The sequence below is a fragment of the Vidua macroura genome, chromosome 3, assembly GCF_024509145.1.
Source record: "Vidua macroura isolate BioBank_ID:100142 chromosome 3, ASM2450914v1, whole genome shotgun sequence".
Classification (NCBI taxonomy): Eukaryota; Metazoa; Chordata; class Aves; order Passeriformes; family Viduidae; genus Vidua; species Vidua macroura.
The window spans coordinates 6480794-6490488 of NC_071573.1; positions in this window are offsets into that span (position 1 = coordinate 6480794).

Genomic DNA, 9695 nt, shown 5'->3' on the forward strand with positions numbered 1-9695 from the left:
TCCACCTGTTCCCAAGCTCTTGCAGTCGCTTCCTGGAAAAAGGAGGCACAAACTGTGTGTAGAGGTGGTCTCCTAAAGCCAGAGATTGCATGGAGTGTCCCAGGGGGTCAGCACTGGTTCCTGCCTGACATTGCACATCTTCACCTCACCCTCAAGAGAGAGCTGGTTTCCAGTTGTGTTATTGGCTGTGTTTTGGACTGTGTTTCTCCACAAGTCCAGAGGAGGCTACCACAAGGATTGGAAAGACAGAGCACTTCTTCTATGAGGGAATTCGTTCAGCCTGGAAAAGAAGTGGCTTTGGGGTGATCTAAGCCACTATCTACCAGATAGAGCGAGACTTGTTTACAAGGGCATGTGATGACAGGACAAGAGGGAATGGGTCCAAACTGAGCGTAGTTTTAGATTAGGTATTAGGAAAATGTTCTTGACTGTGGGGGTGGTGAGGCACTGGAGCAGGCTGTCCAGAGAAGTGAATGTCCCATCCCTGGAAATGTTCAAGGCCAGGCTGAATGTGGCTCTGGTCTAGTGGAAGGTGGCCCATGACAGGGGATTGGAACTAGAGGATCTCTAAGGTCCCTTCCAACCCAAGCCATTCTAGGATTCTATAAGATTTCAGCAAAAAATCTGGGTTCAAAATGCAGTGGATTAATATTTCTCCACTGCAAAAGCTCACTGACTGGAAGATTGTGCCAACACATCTGTGGCTCCCAAAGATAAGATACGCATTTTACAGGTTTACATTCTGATAAACAGTAAAGCAGAAGTCAGTATCTGCATCAACAGTATTGGCATTACTTGCCAAAGACCTCTTTTTGCCTCCTGTTCACAATCTCATCTGAAGCTTATTGTAACTCGGGTTTTGCAGCCTATCCCCTCCAAGACAAGATCACTGGAGTCTTTCATCATAATTGAAGAGGGCATCCACTCGGCCATAGGTTACCAGGAGCCTGCATGTGGCTGACTAACAGAGTTTCTAGAGGAAGAGAAAAACAGGTCCTGTCTGGAGAAGGACAAGTTCAAGGCTGGGGAAAGTAGAGTTGTATCTCTAGGGGAAACAGGAGTAGAACTTGGGGATCTTACCTAGCTTCAGTGCACCTCCCTGCACCTTCAGTGCTTTTAAAAATACCACAAAAGTGAGCTTCCTTTTAATAAGCTGGTTTACATCATCTAAGTGCTATACGATGTCAAATCTAATTAGATCAGTGTGTGCTGCAAATAAGAGTCTTTCTCCCTAGTCCCAGCTGGAAGCATATCTAAAGATCTTCAGATGACATTGTTACTTGTTTACATCTTGTCTCTTTTTCTGCAGGAGATTTGAAGGTTTAACTTTTCAGTTTCAACCAAAAGTGGCTGCAAATGAATAAAAACTTGGGTTTTATGAGTATTATAAAAACAGCAAACACAGGGATTATTTAAGAGCCTTTCAGCCATATGTGGGACACATACAAGTGGTAAAATCACTGGGGTAGAGAATGGTATCCCTACTGTGTGCTAATATTTTGGTGTAATAATAAAATATTTCACTGCATTTTCCTAGACATTTCTTGCTTTCAAAAAGCACAGTCTTACTTATTTTCTCATGTTCATTTTTACTAGTACAAGTACAAAATTGTGCACTGTAAATAAAAGGGAATTTAGGAGAGTTTTCTTTTCAAAATGTTCAGAAATGGAACAATCTGAAGGGTAACAGAGAATTAGCAAGACCTGCACTCCTAAATAGAATAACACTTTGCAATTCTAGTATGCCAAATGTCTACAAGGAGGTCAGAACACTTAACATATGATTAGTTCATTCTTACCTCAGTATTCACATGTCACAAACCAGGAAATACAGAGAGGGGATTTGACTGATAGACTAATTGATTTACCAAATGTTAGGTAGAAATTGTTGCCAGAGTCTTATTTCCTAAACCCAATATTTTGTTTCAATTACAAGATCAAAGGAAAATGCAACACTTGCCGATCAATGTTCAGATTCAGCCAACTCTGTTTGTAGAAGATTGTAACCATGTAGAGCATTAATGCAGTACAGATTGTGCTCCAGATTCCCTGGTCATACAGTGTGGCTCTGTCTCCTTCTACTGGTTTACATTTGTTGTAGATTTGCTCCTTCTGGCTCTGGACTACTACAGATTTATACTTTTTGTTCAGTTAACTGGAGTTCCTACGCTGAGTGCCTACACTGACTGCCAATTGGAATTTCTCAAGCCAATTCACTCAGGAGATTATTAGGTATAAAAACATTAATTCTCAGCTTAAAATGGCTGCACTGCCTGTTCGGTTTTCAGGAGCAGTGAGTGAGGAGTTAAGAATTCACATTTATCCCAGCCAAAATCTGATTGAGATACAGCTCATATAATTCAAATGGTTTATGCTGGTGCCACTCTGAAAATATATTATTATTTTATATATGGATATCTATAGACAAGTCTATCCACAAAAAGCTGTACTGGCATCTGGTACTTAATGGAAACCATTTCATTTGAGAGGCCTATGAATGATTATTGATTTTTCTCTATCATTCCCGAAACAAGAGCAAACAAGTCTGAATATTTTTGCCGAAGTAGTCAAAGTGACAGGCATCTTTAACATAATTACTGCATTATTATGATGCATCTCATCCACTGTACATACAACATCATGATTCCTGCAAAGTCCATGTTCTTTGTGGAGCAAAGTGGAGGCCAGATCCTGTAGTCTTGGCCTCATTGGAATCATACAGCCTGGGTCATGCAAAGCACCACAGCCTGATGTACAGACCAGCCGTGGCTACTCCATCTCCCTGAAACAACGCCACTGGAAAAGCTTTAGGAGATGTCATGCAGAATACAATGTACATTAAAAAATATAGCCTAGATTCTTCTGCTGTGAATCTGCTGTGACTATAACAAAGATTACTAGAAGCTACTTGTAACAAAAGGGTTAATAAACCATTGGCAGGATAAAAATACAGACTCTAAAATCAGACCAAAAGTCTGGCAAGCAGACCAGTTTGGGAGATGTTCGTGTGTGTAGTACACATGTGTCTGAAGGGCACCTTGGGCCTTTTGGAATAGGCATTTTGTTTTTGTGAGGCCCACTACTTGGCAGTGTAATCTAATGAATTTGCAATCTAATTTCTTTGCAGTGTAATCTAATGAATCTGCAATTCCACGTGTGGGCAGACAGCAAGTTACCAGAAGAGGGTGTAGCAGGAATAAACTGAAGCACAAACATCCATCTGCCAGTATCGATGTGCATTTGTTCCTTGGTAGAAGAAGGGTGAGTACCCAATGTTTCCTCTAGTAAATCAGAAGACAGACACTCCTAAAAGGACAGTGACAGGCAGCTGCCTGGCTCAATGCCCTGTTCATGGGAATTTATGTCTCTGCCTGAATTCTGCTGAGACCAGATGTATGCAGGGAGGGAGGGCAGGGATAGAGATTTTACAGTGATTTATTGCAATGCAGATGGTGAGACCAGAAAGAGAGACCGAGGTATCTATCTGGCTGCCAGTTTTGTTTTTCTTACTTGCTAGATGGTGTTAGAAGGAGAAGAGAGTCTTGAGGCTAACCCACATTTTCAGCAACTAAAAATCCTATAGTAAGTAGTGACATCATTAGCACTATGGAAAAGAAATGTAACCTCCAAAATTTTCCATGTTCTGTTACACTCTGCTGAACTTAGGGGCAGTGTATGTGGCAGTCTGAGCCCAAGTGAACTTAGACTCACCTTTCAGTTAAAATGGTCTGGAAGTGCCTTTTTTTTCTGCGCTCAGATTAAATTAAAATGGCTTTAAACCTACTAAACACAGACTCTTTTCTCTTTTGAAAACAGGATTTCTAATCAAAATACAGATGCAAAAGTACACAGAAAGAGGGAAACTGAGATTGATGTATCTTTGGTTTAGAGAGGAAAAATAATATAATTCAATAAGACTAGCTTAAGCCCTCTAATTACAGCTTTTTAGCATAACAGATAGGGAGTATGAGATCTACACTGAGATAGTGATAGTTGGTACAGATCAAAAGAGCTTGTGTTCATGCCAGCTAGATTAAATGACAGGATGTGGTGAAGTACTGGGTTACTTTACATACAAAGCCTTATTTACTCAATGTATATATATCTATTAGGTTAAATGCATTTATAAATGGAAACTGTAGAAATAAATTGAAAGCAATCTATCATGTGTAGAATATTTGTTCTGATGCTATTCTAAGATTGCATTTCTTCCAATTAGTATGTAAATCTGTAATTTTTTTACAGCTATCTCTCTTTTATTAAGATTTGAAGTAAATTGTATTAGAAATTGAGGTTTATTTTTATATGCAGTAGCATTCCACCTGTCTCACTTGTTAGCTTCTGTGCCTAAATTCAATAGAATCATATACTTTATACTCTGTTTTAGCAGAAAACCTAAGACAACTTTAGGAGTAAATTAAACTTAGGGTCCAAAATGTAGTTGTCATTTTAAAGTGTTTTATAATATTTATTTATCTGCACATGGCCCCTGAAGAAGCAGGATAGAAGCCTTTGGCCTAACCAAGTGTGGCTGCTGTTACGTTCCTTATGCACTCTGCAACAGCAGGATGTGGGAGGAAGGGAATGCAAATGTCAGGAAGGAAAAACACTGCTGGATATAAAGATGCCACAGGCCTGTGCCATCACACTCTTCTGCAGGGCAGGAGTGTCTGTCCCTCAGGTCTGCTGAACAGGCCACAAAGTCCTGCCTGGTTGAGCTGTGCTAGAAAGAAACAAGGAGGGTTTCTGTCATCTCTGCAGGAGGACTGATGACCCAAAAATCAAAGGTTTAGCATGGGAGGCAACTGAACTGGTTTCATTAGATGCATCTACCTGAGTTTTGCCAGTGGTGGTTTTACTGTAAGTAGACACTCCAAAAGCAGCAGGGACTTAGGGAGTTAACTAGGAATTTACTTGAAGGAAAGAGTAATTTCAGCTGCAAAGCTGTAACAGTCAGTCTAATAGTGAGCAACTGATACAATGTAATCTGGTGAACAGGCTGAGCTACTATTCTGGTCCACTGTCACATGAAAAGGTCCCATCATGTCTCAATTGCTGTGCAGTTCTGTGGGCTTTACTGCTCTTCTGCAACCCACATGTCCTCTGGCTTCAGAGAATGTTTTCAATGTTTCATAACCTTAAAATCACAAGCAACCTAGGAGAGCTTGCTTGTACTTATTTATGCTGCTGATGGACTTTTCATAGTGATGAAAATATTCAGCTTCACTGCCATGCTGAAGAACCATATAATCCGTACCATTGTTTAGAAAGAAATCCTTAGGAAAGATCATCAAGTTAACCCAGCACTGCCACGCCCACCACTAAACCATGTCTCTAACTGCCACATCTACATGGTCCTCTTAAAAACCACTAGGGATGGTGACTTCACCGCTTCCCTGGGCAGGCTTTTCCAAAGCTTGCTTACCATGTCTTCACCACAGTGAAGAAAGTTTTCCAACTATCCAGTCTGAACCTTCCCCGGTGCAAGTTGAGGCCCTTTCCTTATCCTGTTGCTTGCTACGTAGAAGATGCCAGCCCTTATGTGGCTACAACCTACTTTCAGAGCAATAACATCTCCCTTGGGCCTTCTTTTCTCCAGAGCTGGGGCTAGACAACCCCAGCTCCTTCAGCTGCTCCTTGTAGGACTTGTGGTCTTCTACTCAGGACTGAGGCAAACAAGGCAATAAGTACCTCAGCCTTCACCTTCATCTTTTGTCACCGTGCTTCCTCTGGCATCCAATAAAGGATGGATATACTCCTTAGCCCTCCATTTGTTGATAATGTATTTAAGAAGGATTTTTTTATTGTGTGGCAGTTGACAGGTTAAGTTCTATCTGGGCTTTGGCCCTTCTAGTTTTCTCCCTCCATAAAACTTCATGACATTCTTGTCCTCCTGAGTTTCTTGCCTCTTCTTCCACAAGTCACAAACTCTCTTTTTTTCCCAAGTTCCAGCCAACACTCTCTGTTCAGCTGCACACTTCAGGAACCTTCTCAACTGTTTCCTCTCTGCTGTATTTCTAGAAGACATCTGGCAAGTTGAAGTCCCTCACAAGAACAAGGACTATCAATTGTGGAATTCTCAGCTGCTTATAGAGTCTTTCATCTGCCTCTTCACTCTGGATGGATGATCTCTAACATATTCCCACCAGGTTATCTGACTTGTTGGCCTGCCCCCCTGATTTTCACCTATAAAGGCTCAACCCTTCTGCCACCATCATTAAGCTCTAGACAATCAAAACACTCCTTAACATATATGGCTACTCCAGAAGGAAATCAGGGTGTGAAGCAGAGATTGCCAGCCTAGGGTGGCCTCTTGCACATTGACAAGAGTGGAAAGAGCCATTGTTCTGGGAAGGGAACCCCAATCCATACATTCTGCACACGCTATTTTTACTGCCAGGCGTAACAGAAGAGGGAACTTACATGTGCCCTTACGTGGTTTTGCACCTCAGCTCCCTCTGCAAATCCCCAGACATGGAGATGGTGACAGAAGATTTAACTAAGATTGCAGAGGCAGGGGAGTACAGGAGGAGATCTCTTGGAAAGAGAGAAAAGTACTCTTTGAAGAGAAATCTGTCCCAGAGGCTGTAGTTGTACTAAGCTAAACAGCAGTGGGCTCACACTCTTTGGCTCAGACTGATTGATAAAATGTGGGACCATACTGTGAAATGGAGCTAGTCTCCAAAGCAGGGCTGCCACACACATATTGCCTATTAGAAGCAGCTCCTGCTCATGCTGCAGCTCCTGCTCATGCTACAGTCCTGAATCACACCAGCAAAGTATTGGGCCAGTTGGCCCAGATCAGCCATGTAAGAATGTAACACTGGAGAATATGACAGTATTCTGGGAAGAGATGCCCTGCTGTGATCACCTTTCCCGCAGGATCCTGCAAAACTTCCCTGACAATTTCCTTGTTGGTGGCTGAGGAGGAGACAGACCAGAATGTGGGGCAGCTACTCAGTGCCCTTGAGAGCCTGGATACTCTTGCAGCCATCAGGAAACACTAATCCAGTTCCAGTGTTCTCTACGGGTCAGTGTTGTGCAACTCCCAAGGCAGGCTGTGCTGTGGGAAGCAGGTCCTCCCAAAAAGGCCAGAAGTAATGGAAACATTTCGCAGCCAAGGCTAAAACTGGCCACCATCATCAAGTCGCCAAATAGCTCTGGCCCAGATCCACAGAACCCCATCTGGTCTTTCCTCTGGGCTGAACCTGCACTGCTAGAGGCAGTCCCACAGCCATGCTTGGCACTGCACTCCAGGTGATACAGCTCTTGGCTCCTGCCTCAGTCAACAGCTGCCCTTGCCCAATGTACTGGGACTTGGGTTTGTTACTGCAAAATAGTTTGCATGTAGAAAGGCTTTAAATACATAGACATACAGACTGTGGTCTGAACATTTTTGAGGAGTGAGCAGTTCTGTTTAAAGTGAATGCTACTGAAAACTTGACAGTAACAGCATCATGAGCAAGAAAATGCAGGATTGATAATGGGGTAAAAAAAAGCAGTAAATCAATGTATTTTCCTGGCACTTTGTCAATACCAACTTTAGACAACTTCATTACAGAGTTGAATATGCAGGCCACAAGCCTCTTACAGATAAATCAGCTTAACCCAAAATCCCTCTTTGCTATCAAATCTATTTGAAAGGAATAATTTGGGGAAGATGAGCTGAACTGTATTGACAAGCTGTGTCTGCTGTCTCTGAATGAATCACTGAAGAGCACATGGTCTTTCTTTTTCTGTGCAATTCCCCATCTTCCTTCTTTGTACCAATTCCATTGTGTCCCTAACAGAATCAGTGGTTTTGAAGAAGTGAGAGCACAGCATTGTAGCTTCCCATACAGAGTTACAACCTGCCTTATATTGCTTAAAATTTGGTCCGAGTCATGCCTCAATTGTAAATTATCTTTTTTTTTTTTGTGATGAAAACTATATATTGTATGCAAATACTGACTCCATGCACAGGAACCACGGAGGGCTGTAATCTCCAAGGACCTGTACAAATGATGAAATTCAAAAGAACTGGTGTGAAACAGAAGACCCAAACCTGATCACTGGGGATTTGAGCAGCATCTCGTTAAAAAAAAACACAAAGCACAAACCCAAAAAACGTGTAAAATGTCCCTGTACATGGGCTGCAGTCATGCTGTAAACAGATTTTTTTTCTTCCATGAGCACACAGGGATGGTTTGCACAGGAAACAAGCGAGAGCTGCCAGGCAGCTCCACTTGTTAAATGTAGTCACTCCAAATTTGGGAGCACATTCCATTTCCTGGCCTTGGGCGAGGCAGGGGTTTTCCAGAGCACTCCTCAGAGCTGTGTCAGAGAGTATTTGGTCTGGGCATGACATCTCAGATGCATTATGATTTTATTTAGAACACACTTCAGCTCTGCAGGCTGCAGAGGCAAGGTGCCACACTTCAGCAAGAAGGGGAAGGACTATAAATAGAGCAGGCTGGGCTGCCACAGGCAGCTTTTTCTGGTTTAGCCTCGAAGAAGCAGAAATCCAATCTGCTGAGGAGAAAATGCACAGTACAGGCACAAGCAACAGCTCTTCTCTCCAACCAGTAACTGTCTTTCATTTTGTAGGACACAGGTACAGCCACTTACCTTTAAGGAACAAGGACACACCACCTTCCATCTCTGCTTTCCTCCAGCTCTCAGTTTTTTGCAAGCTCCTTATATGCAAAGTGTCATGTTTTCATGAAATGATGTGTTCCCCTCTACTCACGAGGAGAACACATTCCTTCATTTACAGAACAAGGAATAAAATTAATCTCAAAATTAAGTGCACAGAGGCCTCATATTTTTGAGGCCCATGGAGCTTTAAGAATTGTTGTTTAATAATTTTTGCTCTAAGTTGTATCCCACTAGGAGATCTCCCCGGAATTGTTCAAATAGAGAAGGAACATTTTTGCTGCAGGACAAGTACATAAAAATAGCACCAAGAGCCCAGTCCTGTGCACAGGAGATTTTTGTTTTCCCTTGCAGGTACCTACACTGAGAGCTTTTTCTTCCCTTACTCTGTGCTTAGCTCAGTTACTGTTAAAGAGAGAAAACTTATTTCTACCTATTTCCACAGCCTTTCACACCTTTCAGTGAGGATATTTTATTTACAGCACAAAGCTAATGGAAGCCATCTTTGAACAGTGCATTTTAGACTCAAAGCACTTGAATTCTTTGAATTCCACACCCCCAAACTGCAGCCAAGAGTGCAGAGTAACAGTTCCCCTTATTCCCTCCTGCTGGAATGCACCCTAAGAAGGACAATATTTAAAATCATTTCAGAATATGCTCTCAACATTACACCATGCAAAAAAGGAGATGTGATTACTTGGGTCAAAAAAATCAGATAGTAACTATTACATTTGAAAGCAAACCATCAAGTCTTAGGGAAGACAGGTGAATCTCATAAATCTTTGTCTTCCACAAAATATTTAGCCTACATTGCCTGTGTTTTCGTCCCTGCTGGCCCTTGCTAAATCTGAGATACAAGAACCTAAGTTTGTAGAGGAGAGTATCAGTGACCTACTAAAACCAAGGACTTCCACAGACACACTTTGTTTATGGTCTACTGTAATGTTCCTCCTGCCCACCTTCTGCTACACAGGCATGAAGGATTTCTCCATTCCACAAAGTTTAGTGTTTAATAGCCTGTGAGGTTTTTCTATACATTACTTCTCTAAATCTCTGGATAT